Source organism: Festucalex cinctus, chromosome 5 (assembly GCF_051991245.1).
Source record: "Festucalex cinctus isolate MCC-2025b chromosome 5, RoL_Fcin_1.0, whole genome shotgun sequence".
In the NCBI taxonomy this organism is placed as follows: domain Eukaryota; kingdom Metazoa; phylum Chordata; class Actinopteri; order Syngnathiformes; family Syngnathidae; genus Festucalex; species Festucalex cinctus.
The window spans coordinates 654807-668710 of NC_135415.1; positions in this window are offsets into that span (position 1 = coordinate 654807).

The window sequence follows — 13904 nt, forward strand, 5'->3', positions numbered from 1 at the left end:
TGGAGACACTCATTAGATGTTATTCGAGTGCACTTACCTTTTTCCAAACGTCCGTTGCTGTTGTCCTCCTCGAAGAGGGAAAAAATAATATTGATGCGGACTTATAAAATGTCCAAAAAAATAAAATCAAATAAAAAACAAATAATAAGGACTTATCAAACGTCCAAATATAAAAATAAAATCAAAAACAAATAATAAGGACTTATCAAACGTCCAAATATAAAAATAAAATCAAAAACAAATAATAAGGACTTATCAAACGTCCAAATATAAAAATAAAATCAAAAACAAATAATAAGGACTTATCAAACGTCCAAAACAAAAATAAAATCAAAACAAATAATAAGGACTTATCAAACGTCCAAATATAAAAATAAAAATAAAAACAAATAATGACTTATCAAACGTCCAAAACAAAAATAAAATCAAAACAAATAATAAGGACTTATCAAACGTCCAAATATAAAAATAAAATCAAAAACAAATAATAAGGACTTATCAAACGTCCAAAACAAAAATAAAATCAAAACAAATAATAAGGACATCAAACGTCCAAATATAAAAATAAAAATAAAAACAAATAATGACTTATCAAACGTCCAAAACAAAAATAAAATCAAAACAAATAATAAGGACTTATCAAACGTCCAAATATAAAAATAAAATCAAAAACAAATAAGGACTTATCAAACGTCCAAAAATAAATATAATAAAAATTAAAACAAACCAAACAAACTAATTAAATCACAATTAGTTTTTAAATCATTTTATTTGGACTTATAGAACGTCCAAAAAAAATAAATAAAACCAAAAATAAATAAAATAAAGATTAAAACAAAACAATAAAATGATTGATTCAAAAATTGTCTTTTAAACAATTTTATTGACAATAATAAGACAACCAATATTAATCATAACAATCACCTTCAATGATAAAACCTTAAATCAATAAAAATAAAATAAAATAAAATAAAATAAAGACAGGAGATTAAGAATAATATAACCTTTTACAATAAGCTTTATAAGATTGATCATTTCTCAAAAAAGCTTAAGACCTGATTGACAATAAGATGTTTTTGGCAAAAATAATTTTAAAGATATGAGAGTGTATTAAATGGCCCCTACCCTAACACGCGATTAGTCATTCATATCTTCCTATTATACATCATTATTGCTAAAAGATTTGTACATTACCAATCAGAGAAGAAGAATTCCAGTCACGGCTTAATCCCAGTCCTTCGTAAAAAATCCAAAGTCCCAGGCAGGCAGCTATAATCCTTCTTCGAGAATGCACTCTGTCCAGACCATCGCAGGGTAGAAAAGACCCCGATCGTAGCTGGTGACGGCTTTTTATCACCTTGGGCCTCGTCACTGACTTCTTCCGTGAATGTCCTTCCGCCTCCAGAAATATCAAAGCGCACGTTGGGACTCATTTTCAGTAATTTTCCACAGACGAGCCATGAAGATGAAGTCATACATTCTTTACAAATGTGTCATGGATACACAACGTTGAATGATGAGTCATACATAAAAATATGTCAAGGTCTTCAGCTCTATTCGACAATGATAAACGTTAAAATAAATAACATCATAGATATATTAATTAAGCAAGCATGAATAACATATATATACATGACATGTTAAATCCCAAATTCTCTCAGCTTGAACTTAACAGGTTAATTCTAGTTCTCTGTTGCACATCTTGTATATATCTTTGTTAAATCAAACAATACATACAGATAATCTTTTCAATGCAGTTACAGCAATATTATCAGCGATAAAAGACAGTATCACTTATAAATAAAAGAAAAGAGAAAAAAAAGAAAAGACAGCAAAACTTCATAGTTGGCTTTCAATGTGCTACAAACATTGATCCAAAAATCAGGTTAACAATTGTCGAATATAGATTGTGTTGTGTATTATTATTTAATTCAGGATATCATTTATTTACACTCAATTTGTATCTTATATGGAATTATCCGGGCAATGCTGAGTGGGTGGCTTAGTTGCACGGGTTTGGCGGCATCTGGTGGTTACTTTTAGGAACTACACCCAGAGGCCAAAGTTTAATTATCAGTCCTATAGACACCTATTGGTCTCTAACTAAGAATTGAGTCTAGCCCATTAATTTGTTATCTCATTTTACATGATATGGCGTTTCATCTGACCCACTCAATCCACTCAATTCAACACCCCCTCCTAGAGATCAATGGTGTCCAAACTGATCAACCGCAAAAGCCTCCAACTCCAACCAGTCACCTGCATTCAACCCCCTTGTGTCATCCGGCAACGGAGACACCGGGGATTCAGAAGGCAAGGAGTCGGACGGAGGATCAGTAAGAGGAGACCACAGGCCCAGTTCACCTATCATCAGGGAGGGAGATGACCCCGTTCCACCCCCATCCTCGCCTTGCACACCCTCCAGGTCATCAGTGGTCGATGTAACCGTGGGGGAGGGTGATCTCAACAGTGGCACAACCTTACCAACTGGAACATCCTGTCGGGCGGCTCTGGGTTCCCCAGGCTCGTCAACCCGGTCCAGGAAGGGCGAGGAGGGCGTTACAGGCTCGTAGGGCCACTCATCCCGATTGGATCCGACCTGTCTCAAAGGAGTGGCGGCTACACAGAAGCCAGCCAAGGTGCTGAATGTCAAGCGCCGAGCACCGTCAGGCAGGCGCCATATCATGCGCATTAAAGGGAAAGTTCTCCCAATGAATTCACCCTTATTGTTAAAATAATAACGTATCTCTTTCAAGCGACTTTGAACCAAACCTTCCAACTTACTTGAGCCCGCGAAGTCAGCAAAGCCAGGCCATATCCAGGAACCACACTGGATATCAATGAAAAAATCACTGACGAAATTTAAAAAAAGCCCGTCTGGTATGAGCCACATTTCTCTACCCTCATCCACTGTGGGCAACGGATAGCAGCAGTGTCCATAGAAAGCGTCCCCCACCACCCAAGCGGACGTGAGGAGATCACTTCCACAGAAGACACACTGCGGCTGATCCTGGTTATCCTGTTAAACACACATCCAAAATTCGACAATTCTTAGACCTGGGGGAAACCCAAAATATTGCGGCTCCCAATATATACATTCTAATCTTAGTCTAAGTTTCCATCCGCATCTACTCCATCAATGCGGAACACCTCTACCACGGGAGAGCGAGAGTGTGGTCGCTCTTCCGAGTAGCGGAACCTCTTGGCGGGAGAATAAAAAAAAAAAATACATAGATAAAAACCCAAATTACTAAAACCAAGTGGTCGACCAGACATAACCAAAGGAGAATTAAAATTATTCCCCACACTATTAATTTAGTTGTTCGCTATATCCGACACAACAATAAAAAAGCCATATTATAAAAATTATCCAATATTCTACTTCATTACTCACGTTTTGAAGGGCGCCTGGTCTTCCAATAATACCTTTACCCAAAGCATTACAAGCCATGGTTAGTTGTTGGTTACTGTTCCGCCAAAAGATTTCAGTGAGAAGTGAGGAAGTCAGGGCTAGGGCGTCTTATCTATAATTGGATCGATCCCGCCCTTTTCTGAAGCCCATCCCAACTTCTCAATAATTTCCCCTTAGTCGGCCCCTCCATTTTTTCTGCAGCTCGTTGGCCAATAACTGAGCTTTAACCTTATTTGGTGAGGTTTTCTCTTTAGAATTTCGGTGGGTAGATAATGCCAAAATCCCTCTTTTGATAACTGCAACAGCTATAACTGCTGACAGAACAATTCCTGACACTAGCAGGAACCATAGTCCTACATCATATAATAAACCATACAGCCCTGTACTTATCCCAATAACTGCCGTCTCTGCTACATCTTCTACAACTTCCACGGCTGTAGTGGCCACAGTTTTTACTACACCTTTTATTGCCAATCCTATTCTCTCATACCAAGTACATACATGTTCCCCCTTATGATCATATTCGTCACTGTGTCCACAATGCAGCCATCTTTCAGCAGGTTCGTGGCATGTGCCAGGGCCATAAATTTCATTAAATCCCAGCCAATCAAACCCTGTAACTATATCCCTTTTACAAAGGGTCTTCCTAAATGCGTGACCTTCTAAGATCTGCATAATAGAGTCAGGAGGCTTGGGGATCATTCTTAATCCTACCATTTTGGATAAGTCATGATCTTTGTCCCATCGCGTACAATATTCTCTACCTGCAGCTTGACTCCGGATCCATTGATTACTATTATCCTTGATCCATACTGCCCCCTCATAGTTGGCATAATTTTCATCGCGATAACGTACATTACAAAAATTCTGAAATCGGGAGACTTTATAACAGGGTATACGTGCTAATACAATTGTGCATTCATTAAAATTTTTCACGGACTCTCCCCCCTTACACAACATTTCCCATGGTCTTGGATTAGCATATAAGGCTGGTCTTTCAATGTCAGGCCAAATATCGTTCTCTTTAGAGTACACCGTCGCCATATATTGATATTTAATCCAATAATTCTCCGACTCTCCTAAGCAAGGTATCACATCCTGAACCATCTCATCTTTATTGAGCCCCCACCACGTCTTACTCCCATCTCTCGTATGTCCTTCTTTCCATGCTTGGAGGACTCATTTAATCGTTAGGTTTGTGTTCAACCCTGTACAGTTATATATCCAATGAGTCAAAGGTGGCGTTCCTGTCTCCACCAAGGGGCATCGTGGTGAAATTCCACTTATCCACTCCTTCCTATGCAATCTGTTATACATTCTCAATGCTACACATTGGTCAATTTTATCAAAATCCCCTTTTGGGACATTATATAAATCATCCGGTGTAGGAATACGTTGAGCCCACATCCGTGCCCATACTACTTTTAACACATTTATTCCCAAAGTTTTATTAAAGGTTGATTTCAATATATATGTATCTCTTTTCCATATCCATGGAAAGGAATCATTTAGCCATACTTCATGTTTCACTTCTATTTTCTTTTGATCTAATACATTTCCGGCATATAATCTAATAAAGGGTCTCAGGATTAAATTTACATCACCCCTAAGACCTATATCGGAGAGTGTAATTCTATTACCCTCATCTGCATAACAAAACATATGATAGGGCTCAAAACAATATTTCATCATATTCCAATCACAATGGCTATTATTATACGACTGGGCCTTTTCTAACATTAACTTGCATCCTGGCCGTCGCGTTATTACTAATTTTTTCTGTGATATTGATACAGGCTTTTTAAATTTTGCAAACCGACGTAATTTAAGAAATTTAGGTGACCTACCTGATGATGGAGTAGGAGTACCTGGCAAGTAATCTGTGGTCCCGTTGGTCCCTGGCTCCTCGCACCGAAAGGTTATACAGTTCCAACATCGTTCCCATGCCGGGCGAAATTCGGTACAGGTGTCATTCCGTGGGGCCGCCGGGTAGGTAAAGTCAGAGGCGTCATGGTCTGTCTTCAACCAGTATCCACCTGTTGCATCTGGTAGTCTTGCACAATATTCGTTGAAGTACCAAGCAGGTTCTTCCTTCCCGATCTGGACCCAGTTCTTTCTGATGATTCTTTGTTCTTGCTTCTCCAGACATAACAAGGTAATATTGACTGTGAAGTCGCTTGTTGTGTTATCAACTCGTAGAATCACTGGATGTGCACACTTGCTTTTTGATTTCGCAGGATATATAATACTTCTTCTCAAGACCTCTAGGGTTTCATTATAATATGTGCTGTTAAAGGTGCGAAGATAGGAATTTATTACTGCTATCTTCTCCCTTCTCCATTCTACCCCACAGGGTTTTTCCTCTCCAGCACCGCAGGCTCCCTTCTTCCTTCTCCATTCTTCACAAACATGCTTCACCTCCACTTTCCAGCACGTCTGATTGGTTATTTTAGTGGTGCCATGCCGTATTTCTACTAGGTCGAGGGGATTAATCGGGGCTGTGCTAGCGATGCTAGATTTTTGTCTCATCAAATAATATATCAAAAATATTACCATAAAACAAAGTTTGATAGTTATCAAAACCTTTCCATACCTCCAATTTTGTCGCTGGCGGTTAATAGCTTTAATTTGTTCATCAACTGTGTCCGGTGGGTCTTCTAGCTTAGTACTAGAGCTTAGCTCTAGTATTACTAGCTTGCTACAACCTCCATCTCGTAGCTCCGTTTCATGCTTTCTTCTTTTGGTCTTGCCCTTTAAGGACTGTTGCGTTTTAACATCTCATTAGCTCCTCCTCCTTTTCTTGGGGGTTGGCCTTCATTACACAATTATCTTATCTTTTTACAAAAACTTATTTTCTTTTAAAATAGGCGGGGGTTTTTTTTTTTCCCCCTTCTTAATTTATTGATAATCAATTTTCCTAGCTTTTTTTATCTTTTGACCACTTATCTTCATCATGTCTGGCCCTTCCCTCCATTCCGCCTTTAACCTCGCGGCTGGAGTTTCCAATACTTTACCCATCTCCATCTGTTCCTCCTGGGGAAAAACGGAATGAGGGGCCTTTCTACACTTTCTCACCAATTCCTTCCATCTAGGTGATTTATACTGACATGGATTTGCCTCGTTAAAACTAGGACATCCACGTAGCGACCAATGTCTTTTGTGGTCGCCGACTACATGTCCTTCACCGGTACAACCCGGGTATGGACATCCTTGACACCATTTTTCCTTTGGGCGACCTCTAAGGTCAGATTTTCCCCTGACATGGGTCACTCGTTCTTGCCCGAGCCTTCCCTCACTTAATGAACTCGCATTAAGTTTTTCTAGCTTTTCTGTGGCCACCTGAGCTAATGCCATCATCTTCTCATTACCACTAGGCCTTATTTTTTCACTCTTTTCATCTCTATAGGTTCTACCACTATACATTCTTATCTGTGCACTACTATGGCACTCCCTATAAAAAGTACATTTGGGGTGAAGCCGCTTGGCCTCCTCCTCCGTACTCATTGACACTTCCATTCCCAATGAGTATATACCCTCATAAGGTTTCATGGCCATCATTATTTTTACTTTTATCCAGTATCCTGTGTCAGACCTCGTATCTTGTTGAGGCGACACCACTGGACTCACCCTTACTACTGCTGTTTTAGCCTTATATTCCATTTTATCCAATGTAGCGTACATTAACACATTACTACTACACATACTACTAATATTTATTACCCTTTCTTGTGGGACGTCAGGTAATGTTTCCATCGGAATATCCCCTCGGGCTAACACACCATTGATTACTGTGGCCCAGGGTACCCCTGGTTCAACTACACACTTAGGTTCAACATATATTAGAGTTGGCGTCGCCTCCGAGCCAACAATAAGCGGAGCCGGGCGATACTCACCTCCTTCTGGCGGCCAGTTGTTGTAAAGCAGCGCCTGAAATCTCGAGTCGCACGTCCTCTCGTTTATCTCCATAGGCCAATAGGTCAGCAAATCGGAACTCAGCGACTTTATCGGGGTTTCCGCTCTAGTTAACTGCCACCCTTCGGCTTCCCCAGCTCTTATCAGTGAACCTCTTCCCATTCTCATCCAACAATGTTGACAATACAATACCTTCTCTCCATCCCACATACATTTACAATACTGTGCATCTGTATTCTCTTGCGGGGCTAAATCCCACTGAACATGCACTTTTATTCTAGGTAGGCTCTTTATTCTACAATACCCACATACCTGTATTTCAAATATCTTAGCCGTGCCTACCTCGCTCAAATCCGGCTTAAGCTCGTCCAACCAGCCTTCGTCGGATATCTGTTCCACATTCCACTGGCTCCTCGACTCTTCGCTTCCACTACAAATTATGCAGGTCAAGATAGCCGGTTGCCAACTAAAATCTTCTACTCTATTAACAATATATCCTCTTATTGCATTTATCCAAAGATTAAACGCCCTACCAACCATTACTTCCTTTTCAGTCCTCCGCACGATGACAGCTCCTTTCACCATAACGAGCTTGACAAAGGGCGGAGTGGCTTGTTCCATCTTTTAATTATTTGTCTTACTCCTTAGCTTTAGGCTGAATTAACTGGCATTGGTTTTAGCTGCTCTACCCCTTGGAGTCCCTTCTTTTTTAATCGCACTGTATTTCTGTCTAAAACTTCTTCAATGATGTCAGATTGGTCATACTTTGCTTTTACTGCCTGGCTATCAGATGGACCATGAGATTTTATCCACACTCTCTGTCCTACCTGAAATGGGCACTTTCCTTTCTGAGTGTTTTCTGTACTTTGCATTCGTCCTACCTCAGGAGCGACAAAGGGGCGCTGGTTTAACTCCTCTGAAGGGGAAGGTCTATCTGCTCTGCTCCTCCCATTCAAGTCCTTGACCAACTCCACCAATTTTTCACTCCATTCTTTTCCATTAGCATTTTTCCCGAGCCAACTTTTAACTAGGCCAATGGTTCGTTCAGCCACGCCATTAGCTTGAGGGGTGTAAGGCGGAGAGTAAGTCCTTATTATTCCCCACTTTTGACACCACCTGTCTATTGTAGCGTTTTTGAAATGAGTTCCATTGTCAGTTCTTAACTCTCTCGGTATGCCTAACCACATACAACCCTCTTCCAGTGTTTTTAGTACGCTATTAGCATTCGCATTACGTACCGCTTTTAATCCAAAATGTCCTGACATCGAATCTACAAGCACAACAAGATACTTCTCACCTTTAGTGCCGTTTACTCCCATGGGGCCTGCTACGTCCATGCAAACTGATGCCCATGGAACAGTGCTTTTAATCGTCAATCCGTCCACTCGTTGCCCTCGGCGTCCTGCATTATACTTATTACACAACTCGCAATTTCGTATAACTGAACGGATTTTCTTTTCTGGGATCCAAAGTTCCAGTTTCTCCAGCTCTCTCTTTGTGGGCAAGGCACCTCCATGGCCTAGCGCTTCATGTACGGCCTTAGTCACCTCACACACAAACTCATCTGGGACCACTTTTCCTCCTTTGGGGGTATTGTCCCATTTTTCTGCTCCTACAATTACCAATCTTCTCTCTTGGACGTATTTATCTATTTCATCATTTCCTCTCCAGTGAGCCCCCTCCTTGACGTGGGCTTTCTGGTGAACAACATCGATAGTCATATTTAACCTTAACTCGGCTATTTTCTTCCATAACTCAGCATGAGCGATTTCTTTACTCCTCGCCCCTTCAAACCCATTTTCTTCCCAAATGGATAAATCTTCTCTGAGCGCCTGGGCGCAATAGTGACTATCGGTTATAAGTCTTACTCGACTCACGTGTAATCTTATGGCCTCCAACAATCCTTCTAACACCGCTGTAGCCTCTCCTGCTTGGGCACTGCCAGGAGTCTGACCTTTCCTGCGGCATATCTCTTTACCATTGTGTTTCAGGATGAAGCCCCAGTGGGCATACTGGTCTTCACCCTTTTTGGATCCATCTGTATATAGAATCCATTCATATGGTCTCTCCTCACTATTTACAGTTTTCGCCTGTTTTTTAGATATGGATTTTGCTGGTCCTATCTCTAGGTCAGGGTCAAGCAGGATATCTTCCCACCTCCCCCATCTCACATTCGTCGCTTTAGTACTTTCTAGTGTATCTTTACGCAGGTATCGATGTACTTGACTCTGCGTAATAACTTTTATACCTTGTCCTTGGGCTAGATCTTTTAATGTTCCCCAATATTTAGCAAGAACCGCTAATTCTCTCTCCTCCTGGGGAAACTTTTTCTCAACATTATTTATAGTATAAGTCCATAGTGTCACTAAGCCGGCACCTTCATTACTAACACTTACCATCGCATTATCTTCATCACATTGTATCTCGGCAACCAACCTGACTTCCAAGCTTCTCGGTTCGAGGCGTATAGCATTTTTTACTGCGTTTTTAAGCCCTTCTAAATTCTCTTGGTCTTTAGCTGACCAAGGCCAATCTTTTATTTTATTTTCATTAGGATTCTTACGCAATCGGGCATAAAGGGGTCTCGCAAATTTCTGATAATACGGAACATGATCTCGAACATAATTACACAGTCCTAATATTTTCTGTAGCTCGTTCTCGGACGTTGGAGGCAAAATCTGTTCTATTTTCTCTCGATACGCTTGCGACAGCCCCAAGTCTTCAGACACTTGGAATCCCAAGTAATCTACCTCAAACCTGGCCAGCTGACACTTCTTAAGATTTAGTTTTAATCCTGCCTCCGTCACTCGTTCGATTACGGCCTGCAGAATCTCCAAATGTTCCTCCTCCGTGTCACTAGCGATGAACACATCATCGATGTAAACTGTGACTGGGAGACCTTCCAAAATATGCAAGACAGCTGATTGAAATACATTCGGGGAGTTCTTATATCCTTGCGGCAACCTCTGCCAAACGTATGCTTTTCCTTTATGCGTAAACGCTGTTTTCCCTTGTGATGCTTTGGCAATTCTCAGGGAAAAGAATCCATTTGCAAGGTCAATACATGATTTATACTTCTTTACTCTTAATGTTTTTAAAGACGCCTGGGGGTTTATGAGGCTCGCTCGGTTAGCCACCGTTCGGCGGTTTAGAGCTTTAAAGTTAATGACTGGCCTCCATCCCCCTCCTACCGCTTCAGGTTTTTTAACAGCTTGAATTGGGCTATTGGTAATAGGGTTTAGTTCTTCACGAATAATGCCAAGTGCTAATAATTCTTTTACAATTACCTCCATTTCGGCCACTGCTCCGGGGTTGAGGGGATATTGCCTCACTGGCGGATGTACCCCCCCAATTATAATATGCACATAATTTGCGCCTAAATCACCGCAATCATTCTTAAAATGTGCGATGGCGGCTTTGTCTAGAATTTCACCTAATTTCTTTTTCCCTTCCAGTGTTAATACACTGCCTTGGATTTGTTGGGCTTTTACGGCAGGTACATCTACTGATTTATACCATTCTTGGTCGGGTATTATTTTTGTAGGGCCTACTTTCACTAATTTAGGTTTTAGTTTTTCCCATCTCTTTTTCGCAACTTGCCTTTTATTTTTAGGTATCTTCATTTCTTCTGCATCTTTTAATGTCAACAAATTGTATGGTCCTAACACCCACACAATTCCCTTCCAAATCCCTACCGGCATTTTGGCAATCGAGCCATCAGCTACCATTACTTTTAGGTGTCCGATACGTTTTAAGGCTCTACGGGTCATGGACACCTAGGCCCCTGTGTCTACTAAATAGGGCACTCCCTCTACCTTAGCATAAAGGTTATCCCCTATTCTGTAAACCCCTTCTAGGGTGACCCGTGCCTTTGTTTCCATTATTTCCCAGGCCCCCCGGAGGCTGCAGCCTTGCGAGCCTCGAGGAAGGCCTTCCTTTCTTCTGGGTTCAGTTTGTCAAATTCTTCTTTGGGCATATATGCTGGACCTGGTCTTCGCACTGCTGGCTGTTGTCTTGGTTGGGGCCTCGTCTGCTGTCCTGGCTGGGTGGCCTGTCTCTGATTCCAGTTCGTTCTCTGCTGCTGAGGTCTCACGTAGGGGACAGTCTGAACTGGTTGTTGAGCTCCCTGCTGGACCTGCTGTTCGCTCCCTCGGGTGCGACTAGCGACTGGTCCGGTTCTCCTTTTCTCAGCGTTATGCTTAGTTAGGCGATCCCACTTCTTAACGGAGGCTTCAATTTTCAGCGTTGTGCTATTTGGGGCCATTTTCACAAAGACAGCTTCATTCCCTCTGTCCTTGACAATCAGCCGCAGCACTTTGATATACCTATTTGGAGATATAACTTCCTTAATTTTGTGCCACACATTTAGCAGTGAAACGTCCCTTTTGAGTTGCTCTCTAGCCCTGCTAATATGGGCATCTTCATCCTCATCTTCGCCGTCCACCCATCTTTCGTAGACCTGTTGTGGTGTTTCGTTTGGTCCGACAGGGCTAGCGATGATGTACTGAAGCCATAGTTTCTTAGCACCATCTCCTCCTGGGGCGTCTCTAATCATAGGCCATGTCTCAACTAAATTCTCTTTAGCTGTCTCTAGCCTACCTTTTTGGCGAACCAACTCCTTCAAGGTCTTAAATTGTTGCACCTCCCCCTCCATGTCATGTGGTTGGGGTACTGGGTTTGGTACTATTGTAGTTGATCCCAGCTGTGTCACATATTGGGACTGTTGGTTCAAAGAGGTTCTTGGGGCGGCTGGTACCATTACAGTAACCGCTGCTCCATCGTTATCAGAACCTGAATTTAGGTCATCGTCGGCTCTCAGCTCACATTTTGCTTTATTATTTATTGCTTTTTTAAGCCTTCTCAACATAAAATCATGTGCCACCGCCACGTAGCCATCCCTGAAATTCTTAGTCAGGTCTTGGTGAATTAATAATGTGGTATATGGCGGAGCCTGTAAAATGTTAATAGCCTCGCGATAAATTATTCTCATAGTTAGAGGCATTTTACTATCTAGCTTATTGAGCCAGGCAGGTGGATAGGGGCGATCTACTTGCCCTGCCTCGGGTACGTAAGCTCTTCGCCCATCCTTTGTCTCGATCCATCCCAGATTAAGATCTCTAGCTACCCTTGCTGAGGATTGGTACACGTCAAACGTAGGTTGAGGATTTTTCTTTCTTTTACTAACTGGTCTTGTAACTATTTTCGGGTTCTGGCCGGGGTTGCCCGGGTCATCTTCTGATGAGGTTGAGTCTTGGTCTTCATCAGCGGGGTTAGCGCCAATCACGGTCGAAACAGGAGCTTGCTCTTCATCGTCTTCCTCTTCGCTCCCATCTCCTGGCATCGCTAACGGTCCCATCGAGTTTACATTTCCCATATGCCTTTTTTGCGAAACCTGTGGCAGGGGCACCGGCGTTATGGGGGGTTGTCCCGGAAAGAGCTCCCGTGCTGTTCCAGGGGTAGACGTGACGGGGCTAAAGGTCACCGTTCCCCTTGGGGCCTTGTTTTTTCCCTTCGGGGTTTGTCTGCTCGGTCCCGCTTGCTCTTCGTCCTCCACCTCCCGGGCAGCTTCTGACTTCCTTCCACTTACCGGGAGAGGCACGGGAGATGTTTTAACTGGGGATGATGACTGGGGTGAGTCCCTGGGTTCTCCGTTTATTGATTGCTGGAGCTGGCGTCGTTCACGATCCATCTGTCTAGTACGGGTTAAAATCTCGTCTGTCACTGATTTAACTCGTTCCTCTTCTGCTTTTTTGATATTACTATCACAAATTCTACTCCCGATGGTGTTGTTACAGGAGTCTTAGCTCTTAGAGTTAACGCTGCTACTGCTATGGACTCAGCCAGTTGCCACTGCATCTTTCCAGTTTTAATCCAATTTACAGCCATCACTATTCTCTCCGCTCCTTCTCCTAACGCTTTGTCGACCCCCCTCTCCAATGCTTTTGCCATCTCGTCCGCATATTGTGACTGATCGATTTTGGGGTTCCACTCTGTCCCTGGCACGTGTATTATCATGCCGTAGGGAGTGTTCCCGCCACTAGTTTTTGCCGCTATTATTGGCCGCTGATTATCTTTTTGTAATTCTTGTTTAACCTCTAATTCATATTCTTGTCCCGCTTCCTGCCTTAAAATGTTTCCAAGCGCTTTACTATGCGGTTTTAGTGATCTATCTGTTATTATCACTATAGCATCCCCCCGTATTTGCCAGGGGCTTCCCACATAGTGGCACAATATTACACCATTCCCGATTGAAACCTTTTTTGTTTCCTCCGGCAGCCCACCCAGGGGCGCCGTTCTTATCAGGGGAGTCATTTTTACAATTTTTCCTGGGCTTTCATTTTCTGATGCTCCTGCATCCTCCTCATGGACACATGAGCCCATATCAACAAAGCCCTCTTCACCAACGGCCTCAGCTGGCCTTTTCCGCATTTTTTGTAACTCTTTCTGCTTTTGATCAAATCCCGACTGCTCCCAGAGGTTGAAGCTTAATTCTTCAGCCCCCTTGGGATTTGCTAATTCCACCCTTATCTGCATTTTCTCAGCGAGGGATTTAATCGTAGAGTCCCACTGGACTCCGGTG